At 53.2% G+C, this 24,898-nt stretch overlaps 1 protein-coding gene across 3 annotated transcripts in view; it reads left to right on the forward strand.

Moving 5' to 3' along the window:
* TSPAN18 (tetraspanin 18) overlaps nucleotides 1–24,898 on the forward strand; it is a 174,431-nt gene that overhangs the window by 110,490 nt on the left and 39,043 nt on the right. For 2 of the 3 annotated variants that reach the window (XM_032840686.1, XM_032840682.1), the window contains exon 3: nucleotides 9,176–9,313. The exons of the other annotated variant lie outside the window; for it this stretch is intronic. The gene's annotated coding sequence lies outside the window, so the exon portion shown is untranslated. The remainder of the gene's footprint in view (nucleotides 1–9,175; nucleotides 9,314–24,898) is intronic. 3 annotated transcript variants of the gene reach the window in all.

Raw genomic sequence — 24,898 nt, forward strand, 5'->3', positions numbered from 1 at the left:
GGAGCCCTGATGATGCCAGACTGCTTTCCCCATGGCTCCAAGGAATGACCACTGTGCGCCCAGAAAACTCAAGTCAACTCCTGAGCCGTGTCTGTGTGTGGTTGTGGGGGGAGGGGCACGGAACAGTCCCCCTTCGGGGCTGGGGCTGCCAGGGGCCTAGGAGGACCTCACACCATCCCACCGAGGATCAGGATGAAGGTCAGCCACTTCCCAGGGTCCCTGCCGATGGGAGGATGGCACAGATGGTCCAGGAAGCTGCGTGGCTGAGGTCTTCCCAGGACGTGATTGGAGCTATAATTATAATGCTAATAATAGCTTCCCCTTAGCGAGGCTTGCTCGGCCCCAGACGCCAGGCTGGGCTATCTCCTGTGTCTTCTCATTTCACTCTGGGAACGAGAAGTGCCATTGTCCCCACTTTACAGATGAAGAAACTGAGGCTCAGACATGTTCACATAGGGCATCCAGGTCACGTAGTGAATGATGTTTGAAATTAGCCTCGCTACCATTGAGGGAGGCAGGGTGCTAGAGGGTGTGAGTGTGTGCCTGGGTGTAAGTGAACAGCCAAATCGTGGCGGGATGGGAGGGGAGAGGACATGGGACGCCCACAGAAAATGGAAGGAAGGTCCCCTTCCCTGTTGGGCACGCTTCCTGTTTTCTGTCCTGCAGCCGCTGCCACCCAGAGCTCACCTGCGGTCTTGCCTTGTGGCTGAGCAGGGAGATTTATGCAAATCCCAGGCAGGCGAGAGAACTGGGGGACCCTAAGCTTCCCAGAAACGTTTCCATTAGCTTCCAGGTAGGGGATTTCAGACCCCCAAGAGCAAAGCTTGAACTTCAGACAAAGGAGGAAAACCCAGGACATGGATGGCTCCCCTGGCCCTGTCCACGTTCACGGGCTTCTGTGGCTTCAGTGCTCCCCATTGGGCCAGGCTTCTCTCCCCGCCCCCGGGCCGCCCGCCCACCCCATCTCCTCTGTCCTTTCCCCGCCAGTGCAAGCAGAGCCTGTTTGCTGTGCCCCACACCCGTCCCTCTAGTTAAGGCTCTTGTGCCGATGCCTCGGCTGTGCCCGGGGTTTGGGGTGCTTTTCCTCCTCTTCTCCCTGACTCGTGGAACGGAACTTACCCACCCAGGTGCGCCCACCCTCCCGCCGCCCCCGCCGTCTTCAGCAGCACAGCTGCCCATTCCTCTAACATCCAGGTGTGACAGGAAATTGAGGCTTCAGGGAGAGAGCAGGGAGTGGTTTCGAAATTTCCCAGCCCCTGCCCTCTCCCAGCTCTTGGTCAGCTGTGCTCAGCCTCACTGCAGAGACAGCGCCACACTCCCTCTGCCTCGCTCGCCTGACGCAGTGATTTGTACACGAGGCTGAGGGAATGTGAGAATGAATGAATGATAAAGGGCTATCACTTTATCGCCTTGCACGGGCACGTTTCTGCAGCGTCTTCTCCCCCTGCTGATCGAGTACTGCTTGCCATGTTCTGCTCTAGGTGTGGAATCTCTGTATTCCCAGGATCTATTATCCTTTTTTTTTTTTTTTTTTAGATTTTATTTATTTATTTGACAGAGAGAGAGATCACAAGTAGGCAGAGAGGCAGGCAGAGAGAGAGAGGAGGAAGAAGGCTCCCCGCTGAGCAGAGAGCCCGATGCGGGGCTCGATCCCAGGACCCTGGGATCATGACCTGAGCCGAAGGCAGAGGCTTTAACCCACTGAGCCACCCAGGCGGCCCTATTATCCTTCTTAATAACAAAATAGCTGACATTGGCCTGGCTCTTTCCGTATTCCAGGCACTGACCGAAGCGTGCATGACACCCTCACGGTGATGGTTTCAGTAGGAGCTATGATAGCCCCACGTGACGAGGAAGAACTGAGGCCTCAGAGAAGTTAAGGCATGAGCCCAAAGTCACACAGCTTAGCCAGAGGTGGAGATGGGACTGTGTCACTGGGGGTCTGACTCCAGAGCCCGACGTCCTACACTGACCAAGTGATGGCAGGAGTGGCCCACACTATTTAATATTCTGGTAACTGAAACAGTCTATGCACGCCCAGAAGTAGCCACCCCAGCACCCCTGTGACTCCATGTGCCCCCCATGCGCATGCGTGCACACCTCTCTCTGCTCTTTCTCAGACGGACGCCGTCCCTGAGGGAGGCTGTCAGGACGTCCCTGAGGCTCATCTCTCGAGCAGACTGCCCGCTAGCCCTGCATCTGAGCATCCTTATATAGTCTGTTTGCTTAGCAGAATATTTACTGTGCCCTGAAAGATGGACTCTTTTTTTTTTTAAGATTTTATTTATGTATTTGAGAGAGAGAGAGTGAGAGAGAGCATGAGCAGGGGAGGTGGATAGAGAGAGAGGGAAAAGCAGACTTTTCCTGCTGAGCAGGGAGCCCGATGTGACTCGATCCCAGGACCCTGGGAGCATGACCTGAGCCAAAGGCAGACGCTCAACCAACTGAGCCACCCAGGAGCCCAAGATCAACCCTTCTTAAATGTAGCTGGGTTTAGGGAGGATGTTTGTCAGGGGAAGTAGGAAGAAACCAGGATGGTGTGAACGTGAACAGTGAAGGATAAACCCCAAGTCTGTGGAGACAGGTAGGCTTATGAAATGCTCTGGGACATTCCAGCTTGGTGGACATGGATACCTTTAAAATCTAGCTAGACATTTCTTCACTCATCATCAAAAACTTAGTTGCTTGTGCTATGCTAATGCCCTAAGAAATGAAGGAGGAACTTGGGGGCATATGTGATCTTCTGGGGCCTAGAACACCAGAGGGGGAGGTGGACCTTGCTGCACAGGCAATGGGGAGCTACAGAAGGCTGTTGAGTGGGAGAGTGACCTGGTTTTAGCTCCACTCCTAAAGATCAGTCTCCCTTCCCAGTGGAAGATGGAATGGGGTGGGAGGGAAAGGGGGGGGGACCAGGTAAAGGCTAGGGCTATGGGCCAGAGGAGAGGACAAAAGCTTGGATTAGGGAAATGAGACCCCTGGAGGTGGCACGGTGTGGGAAGGGGACAGTGTGAGATGTTTCTAGGTAAATAGGACTGAGCTGTTGGGAGGAAAAGAGAGTGGAATCCACAAATCTGACCTTTTAGGAGACCCAGTGATCCGGAGGATTAGGGGAGGGGACATTTCTGGGTAAGTGAGGACAATCATAGCTATTCCTGAAGCCTTCTTCTGCACTGGGTCCTGTGCTAAGTGCTTTATGCCTGGTATCACATTCAGTGCTCAAAAGAAACCCGACGTAATTACTGTTATCCTCTCCATGTTACACGTGGGGAAACTGAGGCAAAGTTAACGTGACCGGGATCTCACAGCCGCTAACTGGTGAAGCTAGGATTCAGCCCCAGGCACCTGCCAGCAGAGCCACTCAGGTCATCCCTGGCCCAGTGGCAGGGCTGCAGGAGGCTGTCTTTAGTTCTGGAAAGGATGTGCATTTGCAAGCCCCCCAGGGTCGGGGGTGGGGGGTTGCTGAGAAGAGAGGACCAGAATGATTTAGGGTTCCCATTAAAACAGAGGTGAGCACCATAGCAGCGCCTTGGGAAGGAGCCGGCAGCCTGCGTCAGCTCCCAGTTCTGTGTGGTGGGGACATCAGCCCTGAAGATTCATGGGAGGGCAGGGGGAGGCCGAGGAGGGAGGGAAGGAAAGAAGAAAAAGTGCTGCCCATTATACCTGTCCTTTGGCAAGGCCGGGTAATTAGCAAACCCTCAGCAATAAAATATTTCGTTTCGGTGTAATTGCAAAGTAATTATGTGGTATGGGTTGTGTATTAATCGTGTTGATTAATAACACTCAGGTAGTAATTAAACATCTGCTTCATAATTGCATGCGGGCCGAAACTTAACACACACACACACACACACACACACACATGCACGCGCACACATGCAAACATGCACATGTGCCTGTGCCACAGGCAAATCTCCCTGGTTCCTGTTGTGCTCATTCACACGTGTGTGTGTGTGTGTGTGTGTGTGTGTGAGAGAGAGAGAGAGAGAGAGACAGACAGACAGACAGAGAGAGACAGATATCAAGGCCGGGTTAAGAGCCCCCTCCCTTCTGCCACCATACAATGAGGTCTTTGTGCCACAGCCTCCCTGGGCCTGGGGCTGTGCCCCTCAGCGGCCCCCTCAGGGCAGAAGCCAAGGCCCAGTATGGGTCTTCTTTGTGGTTGAAACCAGATTCTGTGTCTGACAGTAGCTACAGGGTCTTCGTACTCCTAGCAGCAGAGAGAAAGTTCTTAGGGTACGAGCCATCTGGGCTGAGGCCAACATAACACCCAGCACACCCAAAAGGCCTGATTGAATGAGCTGATCCCAGGGGCTGCATGGGCCAGAGCAAGATGTCAACCTGGCTACCAGGAGCCTTGGTCCTAGCTTGGCTCCTACCTCTTTTGCTGTGTGTTCTTGGGCGAGTCCCTTGCCCTCTCTGTCCCTTGGGCTCCAGGTCCGTAAAACAAAGAAAACTGAGCTCAGAGGCCTCCAAGGGCCTTTCCAGTTCTTCTGTACTCAGATTCTAATTTGGTTTGCACTAATTAGGAATCGGAGACGATTTAAATTCAATACATAGGATCCTTAGTGAGTAAACAATTGGAAATAATTCCTTCCTTTATGACTTCTCAAAGACTCACTCATGAGCAATGAGAACCCAAGCTAAAATCAATAGCTTTTATTTTTCAGAGAGAGAAATTGCAGATTCCGCGAGCTGCTGGGCATTGCAATTCATTCTTGTATTTTAAAATTTTATGTTTATGTTTATGGACTGCCATTAGGTAATATGGATTCATCCTGAAGGTTGATTTTTTTCATTAACTTAACTCATTTTACTTATTAGTTCACATTTATAGCTCGGGTTTAATAAGCACACAGTGCAAAAGTCATAAAGCAGCCCTCTTCCTTAGCAATATTTTAAAATCAAGACTCTTCTCTGAGTCAGCCCAGGTTTATTTGCTCATAACTTGCTTCTGCTGATTTGAGGCCCAGCACCCCTGGCTGCGGCCTGTCACTTGACTCTGAGCTCCGGTGTCCTCACAGGAGAATGGCACCACTAATTAATAAAAGCCATCGATGCTTAAATTTTAGCCAACCATCACTTACCATACTCCAAGTGCTTCTCGTGTTATCTGTTTGAGTCCTACATCGCTCTGAACTGGCTTTATGTTTTTCACTTTATAGAGAAGGAACCAGAGAGGGTTCCTTCTCTATAAGGAACCTCAGAGAGGTTAAACAACCTGCCTGGGCCCCTTGAACTTCTATCCGTTCACCATCATTTCCAACTGCCTAGGCTCCTTTCTGCTTTTCATCTACCTGAGCACACCTCTGCTCTATGACCTTCGGTGGCTCCCCATTACCCTTGAGCAAAGGTCATCTTCCTGGGCCTGGCATTCAAAGACCTTACCCAGGCAACCCCTGCCTTCCCTTCCTGCCTCATCTCCCACTCCGCCCCAACAGGCAGCCTTGGCTCATGGTCCTGAATACCCAGCCCACATTTGGGTACCCCCATGCCTTCGCTCACCCTGACCCCTTTGCCCACAGCACCCTCCTCTCATCTCCATGTATTTAAATCAGCCCCCTCTTCCAGGAAGCCTTCCCCACGGCCCACACTGGGAAGGACCCCTCCTTCCTCTGAACTGTATGATGTGAGCTATGTGATGAACCCTGCTCATCTCTGTCATCCTGGAGTCCCAGGTACACAGCAGGTACTCAATGAGTGCTTGTGTTGCTAGTGGTCCCCAGGAAACGGACCTCCTTGTGTCTTCTCTGTGGCCTCCAGGACCAGCCAGTGCAAACTCAAGGGAAAGACCCTGCCCGGGTTCTATCACCCGTCAATAGATCTGCCTCCCTCCTTTCCTGCAAGCTTCCTTCCATCTTCCCAGATTTGTCACTTTCCTTCTAGGTCAACCATTTTCCTCTTATCTCCCATCAAAATGTCCCTGTCCTGAGCCCCCTGTACTCAGCCGAATGCTGCATGAATGGTCTTCTGGTTTCTGGCAAATGAAACCCAGATACTTTGTTAATGGCGAATCCTGGCAGAGGAAGCTAGATCCCGGGGGGCTGTGGACCACTCTGTATCTGGGCTTAAGATCCTTAGTTTGGCACAAGGGGAAACTGAGACCCAGGAGAGGGGAACAGGGGACATACATAAAGGTGTTGGCTGGATTCTCAGTCAACGCTCCCTGGGGACTCTCTCTGACTCCCTGGGCTGTCTTGGCCACGGGAATTAAAATCACAACAGCATCAGCAGGCTCTGCACTTTACAGTTTGCATGTGCTTTCCCTGAGGTAGTTGGTCATCTCCACAAGCTCAGTGGGCTTTCACTGGGGCTCAGAGAGGCAGGTTGCATGTCCTGATGACACGGCCTATGGCTGGGGGCAGGGTCGGGGCTGCAAGACAGGGCTGGCTGGCCGGCCCCTCAGCTGGTGCCATCGCCTGCTGGCTTCTCTACCTGCCGGCGGCGGCCCCGTGTGCCTGTCTGGCTCTGTCTGCACGTCCTGTTCCCCAGGCTGGGATGAGAGACTAAGCCAAAGGAGATATGGGCCAAGGGCAGGAGGTGCCCCTCTCCCTGGCAGCAGGGGGATCGGACTCTAGTCACGTGGAAGCCAGGGAAGGTGGCGCAGGCCAGGCCAACTCACATCCTGGAGAACAGGGCTTCCTGGGCTGCTGTGGGATGGCCTAAGCCTTCTGGCTGCCTGGGCCAGATGGCCCCTGGCCACGTACTGCCCAGCTGGCATTGCTAGGCCTGGACCCCGGGCTGGAGCTGCACTTGACAGTGACTCATACACATGAACAATATACACACGTTCACATGCTGAGCTTCCTCCCCAGGCCACAGTGGGGCCCACCCTCCAGTGCCACTATGAGCTTATCTGTGGGTGTTTATGACACACAGGATCCTATATTTCTCTAGTTCACATTCTGTTTTAAAACAGCTAGATGGGTGAGTGGGTGGGGGTGTCCCACAGTGATCAAGAGCTTCTGCTCTTAAATCAGCTGTGGGTCAAATCTAATCTGTGCTATTTAACAGTCATGTGTCCGCCAACTTACTTAACCACTTTGAGCCTCCATTTCTCATCAATAAAATGGGAATAATAGCACAGTGAGGACTAAATGAGGAACTGCACATAAAGCACTGACCCCAGGACCTTTGCATTTCGTCTCCCACTCCGCCCTGACAGGCAGCCCTGGCTCAAGGCTCCCCACTTGGGTATCTCCATGCCCTTGCTTACCCTGCCCCACTGCCCACAGCACCCTGCTGTCCTCTCCACACACACACCATCTGCCCCCTCCTCCAGGAAGCCTCGGCGTGTCTGCTGGGGTCTTCAGGGACATTGTCATCAGGAAGTTGTGGGGGAGAGGCTTAGATTGGTATCTCCACCTGTGAGTTCTAGAACTGGGCTTTAGACCTGACCACAAGAGATTGTAGGGACTGCCTGTGGGCCCAACACCCCCTTTCACAGATGGAAAAACCAAGGCCCCACAAACAAGAGTATGTACCTGAGTGCTCCCAGCAAGTTTGAGTGGCATTGGGACTGGAACCCATGACTCTTGTCTGCAAATCCTGGGGTGGGAGCTGGGAGGTCCTCTGCGGCTGCCTCCTCCTGGGAGTGACCCCCTGCCAGGGGTCTATTAATTGAGTGGGTGGTCTGCTTCTTTCAGCATGTTTGATGGAGCATGGGTTGGGGTGGGAATGAAAGGTGGAAGCTGGGGGTCCCCCAGATGAGCCTCTTCATCAAATGTGTGTGGGGAAGAGGCCCAGAGAGACTGAGACACAACCATGATCCCGATGGGGGCCGAAGCCAGGACCATAGGCACCGTGGGGGGAGCCCCAAGGAAGGCACCACTGCATAGCACGCTGCTCAAGCAGTCTCTGTCGTCCCCTCTTCCCTGCAGCCGTTTATTTATTTCTCTATCTTACCCTTCTGGAAAAAGCCGAGACTGCCACCCTTCCTGGGAAATTCACTCCCACACCCCTCAACCCTCCCCAGTGGGTGACATTAGCACTCACCGGCTCGCAAAGTGTGCTAATGACATTTGCATTTTGCTGGCTGTTGAAATGTGGGCTAGGGTGTGGGGATCCCATGGGCAGGTGGGGCCTTTGCAGCCTGCAGGGAGGGGCTGGTAGGCTGGGCTGGGGACCCATGCTGGTCCAGGAGAGGCAGAGAAAGGGGATCAAGGTCGGGGGTGGGGGAGAGGGAATGAATGGCTGGTAGAATGGAGAGATTTTTGCCTAAAGACTTGCCAAAGACACAGAGCAGCTCCCGGTCCAGTGCTCCACCTCCCCCTGCAGGCGCTCACAGTATCCTCCTCTGCATCACATCCCCAACATCGATTGAGCGAAGGCTCTGCTGTGGGCTTCACAGACTTAAGAAAGTCATTTTTGACTGCCTGCAATCCTTGAAGAGAGATGCTATTATTATCCCCGCTTTATAGACGAGGAGACTGATGCTCTGAGAGGACCCCTGACTTACCCGGGTCCACTTCTGGAAAAAAGTGGCCCCAGCATGTGGCGATGATCTACCTGCCTCCAAAGACCATGCTTCTGGCCACTGCAGGCACCACCTCTTGCTCCTTGTCTGGGTTTGGATACACCCGGGAAACAATTCTTGGCTCTCATCCGTGACCACCACCCACCTGATAGCTTGCGGCAGACCGCTGTCTTGTGCCCAGGGTATTCCAGGGGGGGACCCCTATTTCTGGATGTCAGTTTCCTCATTGGAAAAATGAAGACATTGGTCTGGCTGGCTGGAGCATCCCAAGAATGCATTTTCCCATGAGGAAGGATCTTTCCTCCAATGCACTCAAACTCTCGTGGAGTTTCCACCCACTCACTTCAACATATACATTTATGTTTTATATCAAAGCAAACCGTGAAACATTTGTCGAGCTTCCCCGCTCTGCAAAGGGCACTGTGCTAGACACGGTGGGTGTGATGCTTATGTATTTTTATTCAGGGCATACACACACAGGCATATGCATATCTTTGTGTTTTAGACGGGTTTCCAGGCAAGTTCAGCTGGGACATCTATTCTGATGCATGGCCCCAGGTTCCTGCCATCTTTGCCCCACCACATGGCCCCCTTGGGGCCCAGAGAGCATCTCAAACAGAAAGGAGCCCCCCGGGGCAACATGAGCCAATGAGGTCTGCCCCCAACCCAGCAGTTAATGGCTGATCTGCTTCTCTGCGACAGGTGGGCATCTCCTGGATGGCCCGAGCTGACAGTGGCCAGGCCATCTGACACCGTCATCAGAGTGACTTGAAACCTTTGACTAGGGCACCTAGAAACAGGTTTGATCCTTTTCCAGACCTCTCAACACCGGCCACCCAGGTAAGGGAGTTCAGGCTTGTTCAGCATGGGGTTCTGTGGCTGTGTCTGTTGTCAGTGTTGCTAAGAGAAACATCAGCAGGGCACCCTGTTGTCCTTTATCACGGTGGCCTCTTTCATACCCGTCATTAGCAGGAGAGTCCAGGGGTTTAGGCTCTAAAGTCTATCAGACCTGGGTTCAAGTCCTGGAACCATCAATTACTAGCTGTGTGACCTTGGGCAGGTTCCTCAGCCTTTCTGTGTCTCAGCTTCCTTGTCTGTCAAACAAGGAAGCAACAGCACCCACCTTTGGTGAAGATAAAATAAGGTTATAGGTGAAAAAAGGCTTAGAATAGGACAGACACGTAGTAAGCTCGGAATGCAAGAAATGTTAACTGTTACTAATCGTAGTTCATTCCTTCTCGTGTTGATGGTCTGTCTCCTGCCCTAGAAGGTGAAGTCCATGAGGGCAAGGGCTCATCTACCTAATTCTTAGTTGAATCCCCAGATCCCAGCACAATAAACTGGCTTTGATCCGTTGAGTGAATGACAGTGTGAAAATGCCTTGCCTGTTTTATACAGAACCTTCAGGACAGTCCTTGAAGGTCCTTGCATGAGTCTGGATATGGGTTTGATTGTGTGTGACAAAACCCCCAAATAATAGTCCTTTCAATAAGAGAGATGTTGATTTTTCTCTAAGTAAAATTCTGAGCTAGGAAGATTTTTCCTCACAGAAACGTTAGGGTCCCAGCTTTCTGTACCTTGGGGCTTCACCATCGCTGGTCTACATGATCCACAATGGCCCATGACAGCCTCGCCATTCTACTCGGCAAGGAGGAAACCAGAAGAGGAGAGGACGCTACTTCCTTTAAGAGGGTGCATACGTCACTTGCATCCATGCCCCATTGGCCAGAACACAGTCACATGGCCCACTTAGCTGCAAGGGATGTTGGGAATTATAGTCTTCATTCTGGGTGGCTGTCTGCTCAATTGTGACTCTATTTCGAAAGAAGGGGAAAATGGACACTGAGGGACCCTCCGCCTTGATCCACCCCTTTATTTACCCTTCCTCCCTGCTTCCTCCCTCTGGCAACCAGTGATCATTTTACCATCCCCATACTTTTGCCTTTTCCAGAATGTCATATAATTGGAATCATAAAGTAGGTAGTCTTTTCAGACTGGCTTCTTTCACTTAGCAATGTGCCTTTAAATTTCCTCCATGTCTGGGGTGCCTGGGTGGCTCAGTTGGTTAAGCGTCTGCCTTCGGCTCAGGTCATGATCCCAGGGTCCTGGGATCAAGCCCTGATTCAGGGGGAGGTCCCTGCTCAGCAGGGAGTCTGCTTCCCTCTCCCACTGCTTCTCCCCTCTGCTCCTGCTTTCTCTCTTAAATAAACAAAGTCATTAATTAAAAAATTATTTAGAAAATTAAAATTTAAAAAAATATCTTCCATGTCTTTTGATGGCTTGATGGCTCATTTCTTTTTATTTTAACATTCCATTGGCTGTACCACTTCTTACTGACCCATTCACTTTTTTTTTTTTAAAGATTTTTTTTTTTTAATTTTATTGATTTGACAGAGAGAGATCACAAGTAGACAGAGAGGCAGTTAGAGAGAGAGAGAGGGAAGCAGGCTCCCTGCTGAGCAGAGAGCCCGATGCGGGACTCGATCCCAGGACCCTGAGATCATGACCTGAGCCGAAGGCAGCGGCTTAACCCACTGAGCCACCCAGGCGCCCCTGACCCATTCACTTCTTGAAGGATATCTTGGTGGCTCCCGATTTTAGGTGATTGGGACTGAAGGTGTTCTGCAGTCTCCTGGGGGTTTTTGTGTGGATATGAGTGTGAGCCCATTGGGGCAGCACCTTGGAGCAAGTTAAGAATATATTTGGCTTTTTAAGACACTGCCAAACTGCCTTCCAAAATGGCTGCACTGTTTTGCGTTCCCACCAGGAGTGAATTAGAGTTCCTGTCGCTCCACATTCCCATCAGCAGTCGCTGCTGTCAGTTTTGTGCATCTGGGTCCTTTTGTCAAATGTGTTGTGTCATGACCCCGTTTTAGAGTTGGGGATTATAAAATTTGGAGGGGCAGCTTGCCCAAAAGGGTAAGGCAGATAAGAGATTCCAGAACTTTCCCCCAGCCTATTTGACATTTGAGTCCAATACTCTCCTGCCACCCACTGCCCACCCCCAGCTTCTGCCTATGGCTGTCTCCCTGAGACTATGGACCAAAGCCCTGGGGTGATTCTTCCTGCCCCATGGTCAGGAGTGGCTGCTTTCCAGAGCTCTTATTCATTGTTTAGTGTCAGTGATCCCTACCCAAGCCCAAGGTCAATGAGGGAGAGCAATGAGGGCTGGGGACAAAGTGACTCGACTTGAGCCAAAGTTAGATGAGCCAAAATATAACCCTCGGAGGGGGCCAGGCAGCCAGGAAGGCTGGGATGCAGCCAAGTCCTGCCAGACTACTGGCCTCTGGCCAGTCCTTGAGTCTGAGGGCCCCCAGGCTCAACTACGGAAGGCTGGAGCTGCCGCCCAGATCATCAAAAACCAGGGAAGGACCAAAAATGCAGGGGAGAAATGCCAGACTGAGGTCAGATGCCACCTTAGTTGGGAACCAATCCTCAACTTCAACCCGATGAAGCAAGACAAGCAAATTATTTGCTTTTTATTGGTTTCCAATATATTGACAATTTGGTGTTCAAGGCAGACTTGAATCCAAGGCTGAAATGGTGCCCCTGTCTGTGTCCTCTGCTTCCCTCCTTGGGGTTTTCCATCCTGGGGAATGCACACCCCACGGGTGTGGTGGGGCAGTGACCAACAGCTCCAGATGCACAACCCGCTCATTTCCAAACCTGTGAAAGGAGAGCTGCTTTTTCCCAGGAGCTCCAAAAAAAAAGTTCCAGAGTTGAAGCTTATTGGCTGCTCTCCAGTCACGTGACCATTTCTGACCAATTAGTGAAATGAGGAGGAGAGAATGCACTGATTGGCCGGACTGGGTCAGGAGTGGGCCATGGTAGGGCAGTGTGTGCTGTTGGGGGTGGGGGGCAAAGAATTGGCCTGACATTGGGAGAGGACAGGAACCCCAAAGGGAAAACCCGGGTGCTATTTCCTGATGGAAGAAGAAACGCTAGGCAGAGAAAACAACAGATGACCCTGTTGGTGTCATGGCAGGGGGCGGGAGACGTGGAGCAAATGGGTCCTTCCTGTAGCTCGAAGCACCAGGGTGGCCTTTCTGTGACAGGTGTACTTCGGGCTCTGTGGATCTGGTATCTAAAAGCCCGATCTGTGCGCGCATACTCACACTCACGCACTCACACGTACTCACGCACTCACACACACCGTGTATCTGCAGGTGACGCTTCACCTTCAGGAAGGACTGTCCCCGAAAGTCCTTCCCACACGGAGTCCCTGTACTCCCTAGCAGCCCCCCGCATTTCAACCACCTCACATTTGGCTTCCTTGGGTTCCCCTCCACTTGCTGGGAAGACATTTTCCTTTCTCCCCCCACTTAAGCTGCTCTTAGTGGGTATTTGCCCGAAATGGGTTCCCAGAAGACCCCAGCCTCGGAAGGCTTCCTTCCCAAACAAGCAACCGCAGCCCTCCCCTCAGCCGCTGCCACTCCAAGGTGACTCGGGGCCTGGGGCTTGGGGGGGGGGGGGGAGAAGGAGGCAGCCTCTGACCCAGCAGGAGCCCCATCTCTGGGAAGCCCAGGGGCCTCTGTGGGGTTCCAGGATACAGGAGAGCAGGCCGTCCTCTGGGCAACAGCTGACATCCACCGTTGCTGCTCTGTTATGCATTTAGGGTGCGGTGTATGATTTCGTTAGAAAAAAGAGTGTTCTGCAGGAAAAAGATCTAAAACCACAGCATACGATGCTGCCTCCCAGGCAGCCGTGGCCAAGTGCTTTTTATGTTCCCTCCTTTGCTTGATTTCGGTCAACCACAAACCTCCTTGCCCTTCCCAGTCTCTCTCTCTCTCTCTCTCAGTGTCTCTTGCCTGTGGATTCTGCAGCTCTGACTCACCACACAGACCAGCTTAGCGTTCAGCAACCCCCGGCCTTATATGGTGCGCTCAGTGCTGCTGGGTCAACGAATGTTCATTCATTTCTTCGGAGGGGGCTTGTGCGTTCCTACCACGTCCCCAACGTGATTTTAGGTGCCAGGGATCCAGAGTGAACCAAGTGGGAAGGTCCCTGCTCTGTCATCTGGTAGAACCCCTGAGGGCAGGACCCTTCCTCTGGGTGTCTTGTCCCCCCATCCCTTGTCCAGCACCTCATTCAGTGCTGAACCGCAGTTGAACTTGGCGAATGTCTGTGGGTTGCTTATTTTCCACACTATTTTTCAAAGCTCCCACTTATGACAGATGCTGCAGAAATATTGGAACGGCTTGGTTCTCACTCTTCACGACTCCAGAGTATAAGAGGCAGCTGGTGATAGGTCCTGGAGAAGGAGGGGAGGACATGGTTAGAGACCCAGTCTTGGAGTGCTCTCGAGTAAATGGAAAGAATTGGCCAGCCTTCACTCCCGCCATACCTTGCTCATCGAAAACACCTCAGAGGTCAGCCTCCTAAGGGGCTCCCGGCCTGTCAGAGGGGAACAGACATGAAAGCAAATCTCTGACATATAAGGTAGAGAGTAAGAGGGTTCTGAGTGGAATGATAAAGGAAGGCTTGCAGGTTCCAGGGCCAGATCAAGAGGTCACTTCTGGGCGGTGACAGTGATGGGAAGTCAGAGAATGTGGTGCATTCCAGCTGGGCTTTGAAAACAGGGATGGGATACGGGACCTGCAAGGATGTTGGAAAGGGCATCCCAGGAGAAGGAAACGGTGAGAGTAAAAGCCTGGAGGTGGGACCCTGGGGCTTGGAAGACGGTACCAGGCAGGAAATGAGATGAGGGCAGACCGCTTCCTCCCTGCTGGCCTCCAGGCTTGGCTGTGCAGGCCTGTGGCCATCCTCAAGTCTGCCTTAAACTTCAGCCTGGTTTTAGAGTCAAGTGGCTCTTCCATTTTCCTTCTTTTCCCCTAAGCCTCAGGAAGGGAATTGTGGAGGGCCCTTCAAAAGAGGGGGTGCTGCACAGGGACCGAGAGGAATGAATTCCTCCAGCTCCAAGGTCCTTTGCAGAATGGAGAAAAGATGTTCACCTGCGGCTTCATAAGTTGCCACAGAGCCAGGGCTGGAAGTCAGAAGACTTGGTCTCCTGTCCCAGCCCTGCTACTGATGTCCCCAGCCTCCCTGTCTTATACTTTGTCGGCTGTAAAATAAGGGGAAGGCCTCTCCCAGCTTTAGGGTTATCTTCCAAGTCACACCTGGGTACAGATCCTAGCTCTGCTAGTAGTATGGCCTTGACCCTCTGAGCCTCAGTGTTCTCATCTGTAAATTGGGGGTAATGATGCTATCCATCTCACTGGCCTGATATGGAGATTTCATGAGATGACTAAGTGACAGAAGGTGCTTATCAGTGTGCCTGCCAGAGGGTCAGTACTTAGTGATAGCACTCATGCTCTTTGTGTTCTTATTATTTATATTTTCAGTTTTATGCCTCTGTGGGAGGAATCCTCAGTAGAGTCTTAGGTGTTCAGGTGCCTAGAGGGCAGCTTAAGTCCATGTCCCCCAAAATATGGTGATCGGGCCAGGTCCTACCCCTCCCATCTCCAGATGTGGGTAGAACTGCCTTCCTCAAAGTCATATTCATTCACTCAATCATCAAATGTTAACTGAACACCGGCTGTGAGCCTGGGCCTCTGAAAGTTGAACAGGACAGCCACACTCCCTGCTCTCAGGGGCCCAGTCTACACTTGGGGCAGCCTCTGCTCTCCCGCTGGCCCCACAGACACCATCAGCTGCAGGACCTCATGCCCAGCACGGGTGTGCTCGGGTCTGCAGGCTGGAGCCCTGGGGGAAACCCCACCCCCACCTCCCAGGCTTCTGGAGCTTTCACAACCCCTCCCTTTCCATCTCAGGGCTAAGGCCTGGGTGAAAAGTGGAAGAACATAACACAGCTGACCCAGCACCGTACCCGGGCCAGACCGTCTGCTTGGATTGCCAGGCTCTGCTTCAGCATTCTGCAAACTAAGTACTTTGGAGAAGAAGAAGAAGGACTTGCTGCGGGGCGTGGGTCACATGGCTGTGTTTCATTCGCAGCCCCGTTAATGCCTGTTTGGATCCCGAATTGCAAGAGGTTTTGGAAATTTCCAGGGAACATGATGCCTGCAAGTTGGAAGGCGCCGGCGGGGGGCCCAATTGGCCCTGTGCTCACCTGGTCCTCTCCTGGTGGCTGGTGGCTGTCTGGCCGCCCACATCCAGGACAGAGTCAGGCACGCGGGGCCTTCAGCCAGCAGCCGGTGAACAGAGGGACAGATGGACAGAAGACAGGGGACTGCCTGTAATACATGCTTGCCTAGTCTCGGTCCAAGTTTCCAAGGTGCTTGGAGACATCAGGCTCTGGCTTCGTTTGCCTGTGACAGTTTGATTTTGGCTCCTGGGCAGCATCATGGTTTTCAGGCCATGGAGTAGACTCAGAACAAGTGGTTTGTGAACTTGTCAGTTTCTTAGCGGTGGCGGCGGTGGCAGGGGGCGGCACAGTGCGTGGTCCTGATCTAAGGTGGGAGCTCGCCTGCCGCCACTCACAGCCAAGTTCAGAGCCCAACTCCAAGGCTGGGTGAACTTGGCCGTGGTGCTTAGTCTCTCTCAAATTCTATTTTCTCATCTGGAAAATGATAGCGCTAATAGCATCCAACACATAGGGCTATGATGAGTTTAGATTAAATAATGGGTGTACAAACACAGAGCAGAGCTCTGGGCACGTGGTGATCACACCAGAAGGATGATGATGGTGTATTTAAAGACCCCTGCCACTATTTGTTGCCTAAACTTCTCTCTTCCAAACAGATTCTTGCAGACGGCTTTGCGTTTTTAAAACAAAAGTTAGTTTTTAAAAAGTCAGTGTTACAGAAGTAATACACAGTCCTTAACAATTCAAATGATCCAGAAGGGTTTAAATTAAAAAGCCAATCTCAAATCCCCCCTCCCCCCCGCCAGCAGGCTCCTTCCCTTTCCTAGCTGCATTTTTCTTTTTTAATGTACAGCTTCCAAGTATGGAACTTTCCTCCCTTTTTTTCTCCCCAAGAGCAGGGAATGGGTGTGCCTTCAGGTAGGGGTGATGGCCAGGTGGCTGTTGTGTTGAATTTCTGTCAGGGCTTCAGTGGTCCCATTGGAGCACGGGGTAGGGAGGGGTGGGGGAAGGGCAGAGGCTGGGGGGGTGGGGGTGTACAGCCCACGTCCTTGGGGCAGCCGGGCCTCCCTGCTACAGTTTGCTGTGAGTCTGGATGCTCCCCAGTGTCCAGGAGTCCTGGCAGGGGGCCTGGGGTATGCCACATCGAGGCCAGGCTTGGAGATACACATTCACAGACACCATGTCCGGCCGTGTGCTAGGCTGCCTCTTCTGTCAGGGAGCCCCAGGCTCAGTCCCGCCCTGCCTCCCATGCTCCTGGCAGGACACCTGCTCATTGCTGTCCACCTGCTGAGAGACTGCCCGTCCAGGTCTGCGCCCTCAGGTGCCCCACAGCTTCCCTTGTTAGGCAGAGCCCCAGGCCTCACCTGGGCCCCCATAGCATCGAGGCTAAGCGCACACCAACACCCAAGTGTGAGCTACACTGCCTGCTTTTACTTCCTCAGATCCCACCATCCGCCGTGGAGCCCGCTCTGCCCATTTGAAGGACATCTCCTCCCAGGCATGTTGGGGAGGGGTGATTCTTGCCCGCAATGATCCTGTAGGAGTCTCGGTGGTGTCCCTGTGGCCCAGAACGCTAATGGGAGGCTCCTTTGCCAAGTGTTGGGGTGCAGTGAGGGCAAGTGCTCAGTGGCCATTTCTGTGCCACCGTGGGCCCAGCTTGGTGTTCTTGCTTAACAGCTCTTGGCTGTGAGTTTGGGTGCATAGATGCCCAGCCTCTCCCAGCATCTCGGGGTGGCCCCATGGAGGTCCCGTCACCTCTTTGGAAAGGCTGTTCCCAGGATCAAGGCATTTGAGCCTGTAGCTCTTGGAACGCCCCGCCACCCCCCGCCCCCGGTCTACTTCTTGTTGATATCCAGAGATGTTCAACGACTCCCCCCCTGGGCATGCTGCCTCTGCGTGCCCCCCCGTCAGGCTTATGCCCCACCCCACCTCTGTGGGCCCTAGCCTATGCCCTCCGAGAAGTTTCTAGGGCCCAGAAGGTGGGCTGTCTTCCTAGACATCTTCTAGCAACCTCTGTGCCTGATCTTGGAAGTCAGCAGCCCCCAAGACATGGGAGCCAAAGACTTGGCCACCGTCTTGGGAAATGGGAAAAGGAGATCCTGCAGCAGAGCCAACAGATCAGGAAAACTTTTCTCAGTAAATTCTCCCACCACCCGCACTGGCTGTAACTGATAAATCAGTCCCTCTCACTCGTTTGTTTACTGAGCACCCACTAAAAAGCAGATTCATTCCGAGACTGGAGGTGAAAGAAAAATCAGACAAGATTGATCGATTTCAAAGAGCTCAAGGTTTAAACAGCAGTCCGCAGATGTAGTCCTGAGACTGCCCGCATCAGCATTGCCTGGGAACTTGTCAGAAATGCAGCTCTGCAGACTCCGACCCCAGACCTAATGAATCAGAGATTTGGGGGTGAGATCCAGCAAGCTGGACTTTGACAAGTTCCCCAGGGGATGCCGATGCAAGCTCAAGTCTGAGACTCACAGACCGCAATGGGCAGGTGGCAGGCGGTCTAAGGCACTGATGCAGGGGTACGTGGAGGGGGTGATGGGGCTCATGCTGGGGAAGGGGAAGTGCCGGGGAAGCCTTGGATTTTGAATGACTTATTTTGAGGTAGACAAAGAAATCTGTGTTTGACTTGGTGGGGGTGGGGGGAAGTGGATTCCTGGCAGAGGGATCAGCACATGCAAAGTCCCTGGGGCATGCTAGAGCAGAAGCATTCAGGACCTACAAGTGGTCATGCTGGCTAGAGGGGGGGGGGGGGGGGGGAGGGGAGGGCTAGTCAATGGGTTTCTTGTGCTCTGAGCTGGGTTTCCTCAACAGTGCTGGAGAGCCAGAAAAGGGTTTATGCACAGGGCAGGGAAGATCTGCACCCTGGGAAGATGGGTGGTTGAGATCAAGGATTTCTGAACCACAACAGGTGTTGGGCTGTCTTCTGGAAGGCAGGGCTGAGCCTGTGGTGGATGGGGAGCCAGAGGCAGGATGGGGCTGGGATATCCTGGGTCTGCCCTGTTGCCAGAACATTCCCACCAGGGAGCCACACCTACTGAGTGTTGAAGCCCAGGTGGCCCTCTTCTGTCCAGCTCTTGGTCTCTCCAGAACACTCTGTAACTGTCTGGCACTATAATTAATCTGGGCGTTCATACTTTCCATCCCCAGAGTCTCCATTCCCCATCTCCAAGGGAGAGGAGACTACAACTGGGTCTGCACACCAAGGTTCCAGAGCTGGAGGGGTGGCACTAAGAAATGAAAGATGCAGCCCAGACCCCCTCTAAGGGTGGAGCTGGGTGGAGGCTGGGAGCTTCGGAGAGGGGCCCAGGTGGATGGTGGACTGGCTCAGGAGGTCCCTGGCCTCCACCCTGCAGTGCTGGCCTGCCGGCCCAATGGAAGCCCCCAGCCCCACCTCCTCCTCAGAAGCCCAGGCTCCTCCAGAGGGCCCAACCTCCCTTCCGGCCTTCCCAGCACCAGAAAGACACATGAAAGGGAACCGGGGCCTCTCCCAGGTCTGGAGCTCTTGTTTGGGAAGGGGCCTCTGTCCAGTGGTGAGTCGGGCACAAAGAGGAAGGAACGTAGGGGCACCTGGGTGGCTCAGTGGTTTAAGCCTCTGCCTTCGGCTCAGGTCATGATCCCAGGGTCCTGGGATCGAGCCCCGCATCGGGCTCTCTGCTCAGCAAGGAGCCTGTTTCCCTTCCTCTCTCTCTGCCTGCTTGTGATCTCTCTCTGTCAAATAAATAAATAAAAATCTTAAAAAAAAAAAAAAAAAAAAGAGGAAGGAACGTGAAAACTGCAGCCAGGATCCTGAGCCCTAGGGGAGGCCAGAGCTAGGAGAATGGAGGCCCCTGTGAGCCGGAGGGCGGGGCAGGTGTGCAGCAGGCCTCTGGCTGGAGGGCCAGACAGGAGCCTGTGTGCTTTGGGCTGGCAGCTCCTGCTTCCCAGGCACCCACCTCTGGGGCAGTTCAGGCTCAAGGGCATTCGCTAGGAGCCCGGCAGTGTCTGTCCCGGCCTGGCCTGTGTATTCAAGTATCACGTTAGCCCAAAGCAGCAATCAGTGCGGATTTGTGGTGAGTGCTCGGAGGAGTTGTGGTTCTAGTGGAGGAGAGAGGTGCCAGCCAGGGCCCCTCCTTCAGGATGGCTCAGGCCTTTCTGCTTTATCCTGAGTACAGATTTAACCCTCGAGGGAAATGAACGGCAAGCCTTTGTGGCCTCACCGGCTATCTGGACTGGGAGGGGTTTCAAGGCCAACTGTTTTGACTCCTTGAAAGGTGTGTTCATTGATCTTCTGCTTACATACTACCAGCAATGGAGAGCTCACTACTAGTCAAGATAGCAATGTTCAGATCACTTGTAAAGTTCTTTTCCTGCTTTGCACTGGAGCAACCATGAGCAAGTCAGCTCTCTCCTCAGTAGACTCTGGGCACAGGTCTCCTCTGATTATCTGTAGACCCTAGGGTGTCATATCCCCCAGATACGTGTCAGCCCTTCCCTGGCAGGGAGCAGTGCTCAGGATAGGACCGGTGCCATCCTCACTTCTCTCAGGGGGACCCATCAGTGCCTTAGAGATGAGGCCAGGCTGAGCCTTGGGCTTTCATCCTAACTCAGAGACCCCAAGCTATACAATGTCCTGAGCCACCCTCCAGCATTGACCTCCAGAAGCTTCTGGAAGGCTTGTCTCCAGTAGGCCTCCTTCTTCCTGCTGCCCCCTTCTTCCCAGGCTCCCCATCCTTCCACAGAACCTGCCTTCTCACATCCCTGGGGCTTCACTTCGAATGTTCATGAGGTCAACTGGCGGGTCTGTTAAAATTTCTCTTACAGGATAAGAAATAACAAAACTAACCTGTGAACCCACAGGTGGTGAAGGAGTCTCGAAACTGGCCTTGACCTCCGGCCTCAGCCTGCCACTGCCACGCTTCCCCCTAGGGTGTGGGCATCACCCCCAACCATGCATCGGCCCCTCTCGACTTTGTTGTTGACATTGCTGTTTGGGTTTTTTAATAGCTTTATAGACGTATAATTTACATACTATGAAATTTACTCATTTTCAAGGTAGGATCCAGTGGTTTGTCATAAATCTGAGAAGTTGTGTGACCACTTTCCAAGCCCCACCAGCACTTTTCGGGGGACAGACAGGTGGAGAGCATGCGAGAGAGAGGTTGGGCAGGGGTTGGGCTGACCCAGGCTGGCTCCCAGGACCTTTGAGGATCCCCAACCCTCAACAGCATAGGTCTGCTGGCACTGCTCCCCATCTAGTGACCCCAGAGAAACTGGGCACCCGGGGAGGGTCAGGGCCTCTGGTCTGAACAAGTTCTGCCCACACTTCGGAGGAAAAGGCAGGAGGGAAACAGATGTGGCATAAACTGGAAGAGAAGGATGGGTTTGGCAGTCCACTGACCCATTTTACTTTTCAAGCCAAGTGGGACTCAGCATGAAACAGGAGGCCGGGCTCCATGTCCTGCTGCCCCCTGTAGCTAAATCTGCCTGGGGCTGGGGTGGCAGGCCCGTGCAGAAGGGGAATGTGCCCCAGCCTGCCTTCTCCCCCACGGGTGTCCCCCAACACAGAGTGGGCTTGGAAAGCTGGACAGCCCAGCCCAGAGCCAGCTTCTCTGATGCCACTGGCAAATACCAGACCAATTCTCAGGCTTTCCAAGAGATCTGGTGTCGCCCAGCAGAGTTGCAAGCCTGCAATTAGGAAAGCAGCAAAGGGCTTAATCTTCTCCAGGCTGCGGGCTTTTCGGTGGGGAAGATAAGCTTGGTCTGGATTAAGCTGGAGGGTAAGATAATATTTACTCTCAAATAATACTCTCTGGCTAGGAGCAATCTGAGCCCCGGGGTTTCCACAGGTAGGAACCTTCAGGGGTTCTACCCCCCCTTACCGGGTCCCAGGAAACCTTGCCTGCCCGTCGATGCTCAGCCCGGCTGGTTCACCACAGTGTTTGCTTTCATTAGGAATGAAAATGAGGAAAGCTGTAATGTTCAATGCATTATTATCAGTGGAGTGCTTAGCCTGTGCAATTATCTCATCCAATCCATGTAACTTCCCTGGGATTCGGGCTTGTAACCCCTGCAGAGGTCCAGGCTTAAGTCCCAGCTCTGCCACTCCAAGCTCTTGATCTTGGGGAAGTGGCGACATTTTACCTGTGAAATGGGAGCACTAACGGGTGTCTGAAAGTGGGGTTGTGAAGATGAGCCACGGCGTATATGAAACACCTATCCGGTCGCCAGCTCCTCGTGCTGCTGAACTCGTGGTAGGCTGTCATACGAACTATTCGAATTGCTGGGAATAAGGTCCGGTATGTGGCACCACAGCCATTCAGGGACAAAGTGAGACTCAGACCCAGGGCCACAGGGCTGTGTAAGCCGGGCCTCCAATAGACCAGTGAGGAAGGGGCCGGGCCGGTGGCCGGGTGGGCAGGGGGGCCAGGCCAGGCCCTTGAAGGGGCGGCAGACACAGCCTTGAGCTCCAGAGAGGGAGGAAGGGCCCCAAGTGCTTCCTGTCGCCATTCCCCTTTGTGGAACAACAACCAGGCCATTCTCTGTTCTTCATCCTATGCCTCACTGGTTTGTGCCCCTGGAGGCAGAGAGAAGAGCGTTCTGGCTCATTCCTGAGGAGAACAAAGATGGAGGTCAAGGCTGTCCACGACAGGGCAGGCACTGGCTCCAGAGAAGGAAGGGGGTGTTGAGAATCAAGGCGGGGTGGGGGGAGGTTGCCAATCTCCCACCAACCCCTGGATGCTGTAAACAAAAGCCCTTCTGGATTCTAGCGGAGCCTTCACCAGCCATGACCCAGCTGTAAGGACTGGCAAGTCCCCTGCCCCTCTCTGGGCCTTGTTTTATCATCTCCAAAATGTGGAACCAAACAGAAGGAAATTCTGCATAGGCTGGAGAAATCAGGGAGGGCTTCATGGCGGAGGAGATGTCAAGCCGAGCATTGAGGGGTGAGAAGTTCTCTAGGCAGACAACAGGAAAAAAGGTGAGAGAGCCCGAGAGAGAGCCAGCAGCTTTAGAGTGAGGGGTTTGAATGGCCTGTTCACAATAATTTGTGAATGAATAATCATGATTCATACCTGTTCCTTATGAGAAAAAAAAAAATTGAAGTCACCTGACTATCAAGAATAAAAGAAACATCACCAAAAGTCAGTTAGTATTTGATACCATCTCAACCCTTTTTAATATGATTAAGAAAATAGCCTTTCAGCTCCCTCCTAGATGAGAATCTCAGGTTCTGGGCAGGCAGGAAAGAACGAAGAGCTGTCTTCTGGAAACAGAGCCAGGCCCAGAGCGCTAGACAGACAGCGCTTCCCAGTGGTGGGGGTTGGAAGATCAGGCCTGTGGGGGCAGAGGCACAGGGGGGCAGACACAGGGGATAGTGGGACAGCGCTGGCACCTGCTCCCCCACAGACCCTGACAAGGCCTGTGGCAGGACCGCGGGGGGTGGTGAGGAGTGGGGGCCAGTTGGGGGGATTGTCTTTGTGTGTATGAATGAGGCCTTGTAGGAAGGGCCCCTGCCCTGCTGCTTCTGGGAAGGCCCTACGTCTGTCAGCTGCCAGAAGTGGCTACCCCACCACCGCCAAGCAGCTGAGGGGTCCTCATAATGGCTTTGCTGTGGTTTCCTAAGACGTCTGGCTGCAGGGCGCTGCAGGCTGCGGAGGAGGCCTGATGATACTGGGAGGTCATGGCTGCCATCTTGCCAGCTCTTTGGAGCCGCCATTAAACTATGGTTCGTCCTCATGGACAGGCGCTGAGAGGCAGGTGGCTGGGACAGTTGGCCTGGGCAGGGAGTGCTCTGTTTGCTTCTCCACTTCCAGACCCAAAGTTCAACTCAGAGTCTCATCCTGAGATAATGTCCATGTCCTCCTTGCACTCCTGCCCCCATTCCTCCAGCCGCCGCACACCAGTGGGTTTTCCCGCGAGGGTGCCCCCACCCCCCTTTGACTGCCTCCTGGGCAGTCTGGACATCGGGGACCCCCTGGGGGAACCCCGGTGCCTTGTGGGGGCAGGGAGGCATGGTGTCGCCCACACCATCATCACCGTGGCTGTGAAAACAGGACGGGGGTGTTCCATTTCCTTCACAGCCCCTGTGAAGTCTGTTAACACTAATTATGAAGTTATGGGGAATTCCCAGGCCTCCTAATTAGTGTTAATAGGGGCTGGGTGAGCCATTCCTGGGAAAATAGATGTCTTTGTTTGCGTTCTCAAAATTAGACCACTGTGTTCTGCCCGTAGGTGTGATGGAGCCGTGTTCTCTTCTCTCCCCCCTCCTCATGGTCCTAGAGCCCTGCGCACAGTGGCACACACCCGCCGGCCATCACATTCCCTGTGGGCACACGTGTGCACACAGACACACTCAGACACGTGTGCATATGCACATATCAACACACACATGCGCACCGCGATAGAACCGACTTCAAGCCCTTGGCTGGTGGATTAAGACATCGTTGTGCAAGACAAGCACTGAAAACTAAACAGCGTTTCAGTCCCCCTCGCAGCCCTCCTCGGCGATCCTTGAGAGGCTCCCTGCCCCCACGCCGCACCCCGACCCCGGAGACCCCGGTGCGCCAGCCTCCCGAAATCAGACTGTATTAACAAACCATTACGTGTTCCAATTAGCGTGGCGAGTGAACCTGGCTGGCTGAGCAGGGTAATAACGCTCTCCTCTTCCCGCTAACAGGCCGAGGCACATTTCCCCAGGAGGAATGAGCCAAGCCGGGCTCCCTTCTGTCTCTGTTGGAATAATGAGATCCGGCCTCCGACCCAGGCCTGTGGAAGGCTCCTGGCCGTCTGGGTCTGTGGCCACCCTGGAGGAGGTTTCCTTTTGGACCAAGCAGACGGGAGGGAATGAATGAGGGATGGAAGCCAGACTTTATTGTGTAGTGTGAGCTGCTGAGCCTGTCTTGGGGTCTTCTGCCCAGGATAATGCTTTTTCAGTTGAATGGTGGGGACCCTCGGGGCCTGGGGCATCCTTTCCTGAGCCAGGGGGCACCCAGACTCTCAGGATTAGCCCTGTATGTCCTAATAGAATATCAGTATTCCTCGAAGATTTGGAAAACAGTACTTTGTTTTGATATTAAAATAACCGTGGATATATTTTGAAATGAAATCCCATATATATGTGTATATACATATATACATATGTATATACATATGATGTGTGTATATGTGTGTGTATATATATAGTGATATTTGATACACGTATACATCATGAATCTGTGAGGTAAACAGGAGATTTGCAGGCAGTTTTGCTCTCTTACTTTCTTCTCTGGGCTGGGTCCCCGGGTTTCTAGGTGGGTAGGGGTAATGAGATTTCTTCGGTAGCCACTGCAGGAACTGGGGACTAAGAGTTTGTAAGGGCTAAGCCATAGCATAATGCTGTGTGATGTCGGCCAGCACCT

Source organism: Lontra canadensis, unplaced genomic scaffold (assembly GCF_010015895.1).
Source record: "Lontra canadensis isolate GAN:19392208 unplaced genomic scaffold, GSC_riverotter_1.0 scaffold115, whole genome shotgun sequence".
In the NCBI taxonomy this organism is placed as follows: Eukaryota; Metazoa; Chordata; class Mammalia; order Carnivora; family Mustelidae; genus Lontra; species Lontra canadensis.